This window comes from Hyla sarda, chromosome 6 (assembly GCF_029499605.1).
Source record: "Hyla sarda isolate aHylSar1 chromosome 6, aHylSar1.hap1, whole genome shotgun sequence".
NCBI lineage: Eukaryota > Metazoa > Chordata > Amphibia > Anura > Hylidae > Hyla > Hyla sarda.
The window spans coordinates 16,310,948-16,319,870 of NC_079194.1; the positions used below are offsets into that span (position 1 = coordinate 16,310,948).

Genomic DNA, 8,923 nt, shown 5'->3' on the forward strand with positions numbered 1-8,923 from the left:
CCATGCCCCCTGAATGCAAGTCAATGGGCGGAGGTGTGATGAAGATCACACCCACTCCCATAAACTTCCATGGAGGGGGATGGGGTGTGACGTCACAGGGGGCTGGGTGATCCCCGAAGCAAGCACCCAGCGTTTGAACCTACTATTTTAATCCTGCCCTCCTTCCCACAAAAATAAGATATATATCCCTTAAAATGTATGAATAAATTAATAATATTTCAAAATGACTGAGACAAATAGTTCTGGCCCTAGAGTGTTACATATATTAGCGTTTGTAGCATATATCAGGAACATGTTATCATAGTTGTATCTCTTTTACAGGTGACTGATGCCGAGTGAGAAGGTATACCTGACACATACCCCCGTCAGCTGCAATAAAGGAACCACGAGACAGGTAATTAATATTTATATTAATTACTGATAACAATCAGGCTAGATGTAAAATCTAGACCTGCAGAGATGTCACAGTCTCTACCTTTTACATGAAGATATATGTGTTGTTTATAAGTATATCGTCTATGGATAGCTTTTTATATTACACAATCATATCTCAGATACAGAGATTAGGAACATATATGATCCCGAATATCTGTTTTTTATCAGCAGGAATCCCCAGCGTTCGGGAAATTTAGTTCCAAACGCTTGGTGCGGGCTTCAGGGGTCGCCCCTCCCCCTCGTTATGTCACTCCATGCCCCCTTAATGCAAGTCAATGGGCGGAGGTGTGATGAAGATCACACCCACTCCCATAAACTTTCATGGAGGGGGATGGGGTGTGACGTCACGAGGGGGCTGGGTGATCCCCGAAGCAAGCACCCAGCATTTGAACCTAATATTTTAATCCTGCACTCCTTCCCACAAAAATAAAAATAATATATATATCCCTTAAAATGTATGAATAAATAAATAATATTTCAAAATGACTTATATAAATAGTTCTGGCCCTAGAGTGTTACATATATTAGCATCTGTAGCATGTATCAGGAACATGTTATCATAGTTGTGTCTTTTTTACAGGTGACTGATGCCAAGTGAGAAGGTATACCTGACACGTACCCCCGTCCGCTGCAATAAAGGAACCACGAGACAGGTAATTAATATTTATATTAATTACTGATAACAATCAGGCTAGATGTAAAATCTAGACCTGCAGAGATGTCACAGTCTCTACCTTATAAATGAAGATATATGTGTTGTTTATAAGTATATCGTCTATGGGTAGCTTTTTATATAACACAATCATATCTCAGATGCAGAGATTAGGAACATATATGATCCCTAATATCTGTTTTTTATCTGCAGGAATCCCCAGCGTTCGGGAAATTTAGTTTCAAACGCTTGGTGCGGGCTTCGGGGGTCGCCCCACCCCCCTCGTTATGTCACTCCATGCCCCCTTAATGCAAGTCAATGGGCGGAGGTGTGATGAAGATAACACCCACTCCCATAAACTTCCATGGAGGGGGATGGGGTGTGACGTCACGAGGGGGCTGGGTGATCCCCGAAGCAAGCACCCAGCGTTTGAACCTAATATTTTAATCCTGCCCTCCTTCCCACAAAAATAAGATATATATCCCTTAAAATGTATGAATGAATTAATAATATTTCAAAATGACTGAGACAAATAGTTCTGGCCCTAGAGTGTTACATATATTAGCGTTTGTAGCATGTATTAGGAACATGTTATCATAGTTGTATCTCTTTTACAGGTGACTGATGCCGAGTGAGAAGGCATACCTGACACATACCCCCGTCAGCTGCAATAAAGGAACTACGAGACAGGTAATTAATATTTATATTAATTACTGATAACAATCAGGCTAGATGTAAAATCTAGACCTGCAGAGATGTCACAGTCTCTACCTTTTACATGAAGATATATGTGTTGTTTATAAGTATATCGTCTATGGATAGCTTTTTATATTACACAATCATATCTCAGATACAGAGATTAGGAACATATATGATCCCTAATATCTGTTTTTTATCTGCAGGAATCCCCAGCGTTCGGGAAATTTAGTTCCAAACGCTTGGTGCGGGCTTCGGGGGTCGCTCCTCCCCCTCGTTATGTCACTCCATGCCCCCTTAATGCAAGTCAATGGCAGGAGGTGTGATGAAGATCACACCCACTCCCATAAACTTCCATGGAGGGGGATGGGGTGTGACATCACGAGGGGGATGGGTGATCCCCGAAGCCGGCACCCAGCATTTGAACCTAATATTTTAATCCTGCACTCCTTCCCACAAAAATAAAAATAAGATATATATCCCTTAAAATGTATGAATAAATAAATAATATTTCAAAATGACTGAGATAAATAGTTCTGGCCCTAGAGTGTTAAATATATTAGCATCTGCTGCATGTATCAGGAACATGTTATCATAGTTGTGTCTTTTTTACAGGTGACTGATGCCAAGTGAGAAGGTATACCTGACACGTACCCCCGTCAGCTGCAATAAAGGAACCACGAGACAGGTAATTAATATTTATATTAATTACTGATAACAATCAGGCTAGATGTAAAATCTAGACCTGCAGAGATGTCACAGTCTCTACCTTATACATGAAGATATATGTGTTTTTTTTTAAGTATATTGTCTATGGATAGCTTTTTATATAACACAATCATATCTCAGGTACAGAGATTAGGAACATTTATCATCCCTAATATCTGTTTTTTAAACTGCAGGAATCCCTTTTTCAATATGTAAAAGAATAGACTAGAATGACCGCAGAGTTTACAAGTTTACTTTAGTCCGTGGGCTGACTGACGGCAGATTTAAGACTGAAAGGGGTACTCCACTCCCCAGAGTCCGGGAAATTTAGTTCTAAACGCTTGGTGCGGGCTTCGGGGGTCGCCCCTCCCCCTCGTTATGTCACTCCATGCCCCCTTAATGCAAGTCAATGGGCGGAGGTGTGATGAAGATCACACCCACTCCCATAAACTTCCATGGAGGGGGACGGGGTGTGGGGTGTGACGTCATGAGGGAGCTGGATGATTCTCGAAGCCGGCACCCAATGTTTGAACCTAATATTTTAATCCTGCCCTCCTTCCCACAAAAATAAAATTAAGATATATATCCCTCAAAATGTATGAATAAATTAGTAATATTTCAAAATGACTGAGATAAATAGTTCTGGCCCTAGAGTGTTACATACATTAGCGTCTGTATCATGTATCAGGAACATGTTATCATAGTTGTGTCTTTTTTACATGTGACTGATGCCGAGTGAGAAGGTATACCTGACACATACCCCCATCAGCTGCAATAAAGGAACCACGAGACAGGTAATTAATATTTATATTAATTACTGATAACAATCAGGCTAGATGTAAAATCTAGACCTGCAGAGATGTCACAGTCTCTACCTTTTACATGAAGATATATGTGTTGTTTATAAGTATATCGTCTATGGATAGCTTTTTATATTACACAATCATATCTCAGATACAGAGATTAGGAACATATATGATCCCTAATATCTGTTTTTTATCTGCAGGAATCCCCAGCGTTCGGGAAATTTAGTTCCAAATGCTTGGTGCGGGCTTCGGGGGTTGCCCCACCCCCCTCGTTATGTCACTCCATGCCCCCTTAATGCAAGTCAATGGGCGGAGGTGTGATGAAGATCACACCCACTCCCATAAACTTCCATGGAGGGGGATGGGGTGTGACATCACGAGGGGGATGGGTGATCCCCGAAGCCGGCACTCAGCATTCGAACCTAATATTTTAATCCTGCCCTCCTTCCCACAAAAATAAAAATAAGATATATATCCCTTAAAATGTATGAATAAATAAATAATATTTCAAAATGACTGAGATAAATAGTTCTGGCCCTAGAGTGTTACCTATATTAGCATGTATCAGGAACATGTTATTATAGTTGTGTCTTTTTTACAGGTGACTGATGTCAAGTGAGAAGGTATACCTGACACGTACCCCCGTCAGCTGCAATAAAGGAACCACGAGCCAGGTAATTAATATTTATATTAATTACTGATAAAAATCAGGCTAGATGTAAAATCTAGACCTGCAGAGATGTCACAGTCTCTACCTTATACATGAAGATATATGTGTTTTTTTTATAAGTATATTGTCTATGGATAGCTTTTTATATCACACAATCATATCTCAGGTACAGAGATTAGGAACATTTATTATCCCTAATATCTGTTTTTTTAACTGCAGGAACTCCTTTTTCAATATGTAAAAGAATAGACTAGAATGACCGCAGAGTTTACAAGTTTATTTTAGTCCGTGGGCTGACTAACGGCAGATTTAAGACTGAAAGGGGTACTCCACTCCCCAGAGTCCGGGAAATTTAGTTCCAAACGCTTGGTGCGGGCTTCGGGGGTCGCCCCCCCTTGTTATGTCACTCCATGCCCCCTTAATGCAAGTCAACGGGTGGAGGTGTGATGAAGATCACACCCACTCCCATAAACTTCCATGGAGGGGGATGGGGTGTGACGTCATGAGGGAGCTGGATGATCCTCGAAGCCGGCACCCAACGTTTGAACCTAATATTTTAATCCTGCCCTCCTTCCCACAAAAATAAAAATAAGATATATATTCCTTAAAATGTATGAATCAATTAGTAATATTTCAAAATGACTGAGATAACTAGTTCTGGCCCTAGAGTATTACATACATTGGCGTCTGTAGCATGTATCAGGAACATGTTATCATAGTTGTGCCTTTTTGCAGGTGACTGATGCCGAGTGAGAAGGTATACCTGACACGTACCACCGTCAGCTGCAATAAAGGAACCACGAGACAGGTAATTAATATTTATATTAATTACTGATAACAATCAGGCTAGATGTAAAATCTAAACCTGCAGAGATGTCACAGTCTCTACCTTTTACATGAAGATATATGTGTTGTTTATAAGTATATCGTCTATGGGTAGCTTTTTATATAACACAATCATATCTCAGATGCAGAGATTAGGAACATATATGATCCCTAATATCTGTTTTTTATCTGCAGGAATTCCCAGCGTTCGGGAAATTTAGTTCCAAATGCTTGGTGCGGGCTTCGGGGGTCGCCCCACCCCCCTCGTTATGTCACTCCATGCCCCCTTAATGCAAGTCAATGGGCGGAGGTGTGATGAAGATAACACCCACTCCCATAAACTTCCATGGAGGGGGATGGGGTGTGACGTCACGAGGGGGCTGGTTGATCCCCGAAGCAAGCACCCAGCGTTTGAACCTAATATTTTAATCCTGCCCTCCTTCCCACAAAAATAAGATATATATCCCTTAAAATGTATGAATGAATTAATAATATTTCAAAATGACTGAGACAAATAGTTCTGGCCCTAGAGTGTTACATATATTAGCGTTTGTAGCATGTATCAGGTACATGTTATCATAGTTGTATCTCTTTTACAGGTGACTGATGCCGAGTGAGAAGGTATACCTGACACATACCCCCGTCAGCTGCAATAAAGGAACCACGAGACAGATAATTAATATTTATATTAATTACTGATAACAATCAGGCTAGATGTAAAATCTAGACCTGCAGAGATGTCACAGTCTCTACCTTTTACATGAAGATATATGTGTTGTTTATAAGTATATCGTCTATGGATAGCTTTTTATATTACACAATCATATCTCAGATACAGAGATTAGGAACATATATGATCCCTAATATCTGTTTTTTATCTGCAGGAATCCCCAGCGTTCGGGAAATTTAGTTCCAAACGCTTGGTGCGGGCTTCGGGGGTCGCCCCTCCCCCTCGTTATGTCACTCCATGCCCCCTTAATGCAAGTCAATGGGCGGAGGTGTGATGAAGATCACACCCACTCCCATAAACTTCCATGGAGGGGGATGGGGTGTGACATCACGAGGGGGATGGGTAATCCCCGAAGCCGGCACCCAGCATTTGAACCTAATATTTTAATCCTGCACTCCTTCCCACAAAAATAAAAATAAGATATATATCCCTTAAAATGTATGAATAAATAAATAATATTTCAAAATGACTGAGATAAATAGTTCTGGCCCTAGAGTGTTATATATATTAGCATCTGCAGCATGTATCAGGAACATGTTATCATAGTTGTGTCTTTTTTACAGGTGACTGATGCCAAGTGAGAAGGTATACCTGACACGTACCCCCGTCAGCTGCAATAAAGGAACCACAAGACAGGTAATTAATATTTATATTAATTACTGATAACAATCAGGCTAGATGTAAAATCTAGACCTGCAGAGATGTCACAGTCTCTACCTTATACATGAAGATATATGTGTTTTTTTTATAAGTATATTGTCTATGGATAGCTTTTTATATAACACAATCATATCTCAGGTACAGAGATTAGGAACATTTATCATCCCTAATATCTGTTTTTTAAACTGCAGGAATCCCTTTTTCAATATGTAAAAGAATAGACTAGAATGACCGCAGAGTTTACAAGTTTACTTTAGTCCGTGGGCTGACTGACGGCAGATTTAAGACTGAAAGTGGTACTCCACTCCCCAGAGTCCGGGAAGTTTAGTTCCAAACGCTTGGTGCAGGCTTCGGGGGTCGCCCCCCCGCCCCTTGTTATGTCACTCCATGCCCTCTTAATGCAAGTCAACGGGTGGAGGTGTGATGAAGATCACACCCACTCCCATAAACTTCCATGGAGAGGGATGGGGTGTGATGTCATGAGGGAGCTGGATGATCCTCGAAGCCGGCACCCAACGTTTGAACCTAATATTTTAATCCTGCCCTCCTTCCCACAAAAATAAAAATAAGATATATATCCCTTAAAATGTATGAATAAATTAGTAATACTTCAAAATGACTGAGATAAATAGTTCTGGCCCTAGAGTGTTACATACATTGGTGTCTGTAGCATGTATCAGGAACATCTTATCATAGTTGTGTCTTTTTTACAGGTGACTGATGCCGAGTGAGAAGGTATACCTGACACATACCCCCATCAGCTGCAATAAAGGAACCACGAGACAGGTAATTAATATTTATATTAATTACTGATAACAATCAGGCTAGATGAAAAATCTAAACCTGCAGAGACGTCACAGTCTCTACCTTTTACATGAAGATATATGTGTTGTTTATAAGTATATCGTCTATGGGTAGCTTTTTATATAACACAATCATATCTCAGATGCAGAGATTAGGAACATATATGATTCCTAATATCTGTTTTTTATCTGCAGGAATCCCCAGCGTTCGGGAAATTTAGTTCCAAACGCTTGGTGCGGGCTTCGGTGGTCGCCCCACCCCCCTCGTTATGTCACTCCATGCCCCCTTAATGCAAGTCAATGGGCGGAGGTGTGATGAAGATAACACCCACTCCCATAAACTTCCATGGAGGGGGATGGGGTGTGACATCACGAGGGGGCTGGGTGATCCCCAAAGCAAGCACCCAGCGTTTGAACCTAATATTTTAATCCTGCCCTCCTTCCCACAAAAATAAGATATATATCCCTTAAAATGTATGAATAAATTAATTAATAATATTTCAAAATGACTGAGACAAATAGTTCTGGCCCTAGAGTGTTACATATATTAGCGTTTGTAGCATGTATCAGGAACATGTTATCATAGTTGTATCTCTTTTACAGGTGACTGATGCCGAGTGAGAAGGTATACCTGACACATACCCCCATCAGCTGCAATAAAGGAACCACGAGACAGGTAATTAATATTTATATTAATTACTGATAACAATCAGGCTAGATGAAAAATCTAAACCTGCAGAGACGTCACAGTCTCTACCTTTTACATGAAGATATATGTGTTGTTTATAAGTATATCGTCTATGGGTAGCTTTTTATATAACACAATCATATCTCAGATGCAGAGATTAGGAACATATATGATTCCTAATATCTGTTTTTTATCTGCAGGAATCCCCAGCATTCGGGAAATTTAGTTCCAAACGCTTGGTGCGGGCTTCGGTGGTCGCCCCACCCCCCTCGTTATGTCACTCCATGCCCCCTTAATGCAAGTCAATGGGCGGAGGTGTGATGAAGATAACACCCACTCCCATAAACTTCCATGGAGGGGGATGGGGTGTGACATCACGAGGGGGCTGGGTGATCCCCAAAGCAAGCACCCAGCGTTTGAACCTAATATTTTAATCCTGCCCTCCTTCCCACAAAAATAAGATATATATCCCTTAAACTGTATGAATAAATTAATCATATTTCGAAATGACTGAGACAAATAGTTCTGGCCCTAGAGTGTTACATATATTAGCGTTTGTAGCATATATTAGGAACATGTTATCATAGTTGTATCTCTTTTACAGGTGACTGATGCCGAGTGAGAAGGTATACCTGACACATACCCCCGTCAGCTGCAATAAAGGAACCACGAGACAGGTAATTAATATTTATATTAATTACTGATAACAATCAGGCTAGATGTAAAATCTAGACCTGCAGAGATTTCACAGTCTCTACCTTTTACATGAAGATATATGTGTTGTTTATAAGTACATCGTCTATGGATAGCTTTTTATATTACACAATCATATCTCAGATACAGAGATTAGCAACATATATGATCCCTAATATCTGTTTTTTATCAGCAGGAATCCCCAGCGTTCGGGAAATTTAGTTCCAAACGCTTGGTGCAGGCTTCCGGGGTCGCCCCTCCCCCTCGTTATGTAACTCCATGCCCCCTTAATGCAAGTCAATGGGCGGAGGTGTGATGAAGATCACACCCACTCCCATAAACTTCCATGGAGGGGGATGGGGTGTGACATCACGAGGGGGATGGGTGATCCCCGAAGCCGGCACCCAGCATTTGAACCTAATATTTTAATCCTGCACTCCTTCCCACAAAAATAAAAATAAGATATATATCCCTTAAAATGTATGAATAAATAAATAATATTTCAAAATGACTTATATAAAAAGTTCTGGCCCTAGAGTGTTACCTATATTAGCATC

The 8,923-nt window shown here is 40.6% G+C and overlaps 1 long non-coding RNA gene across 1 annotated transcript; it reads left to right on the forward strand.

The window, feature by feature from the left end:
- The first annotated feature begins 317 nt into the window (after positions 1-317).
- Positions 318-7,670, forward strand: LOC130275358 (uncharacterized). The gene is made up of 4 exons (XR_008844743.1): positions 318-394; positions 4,703-4,775; positions 6,896-6,968; positions 7,589-7,670. It is a non-coding gene; the product is annotated as an uncharacterized LOC130275358 (long non-coding RNA).
- Positions 7,671-8,923: the final 1,253 nt, after the last annotated feature.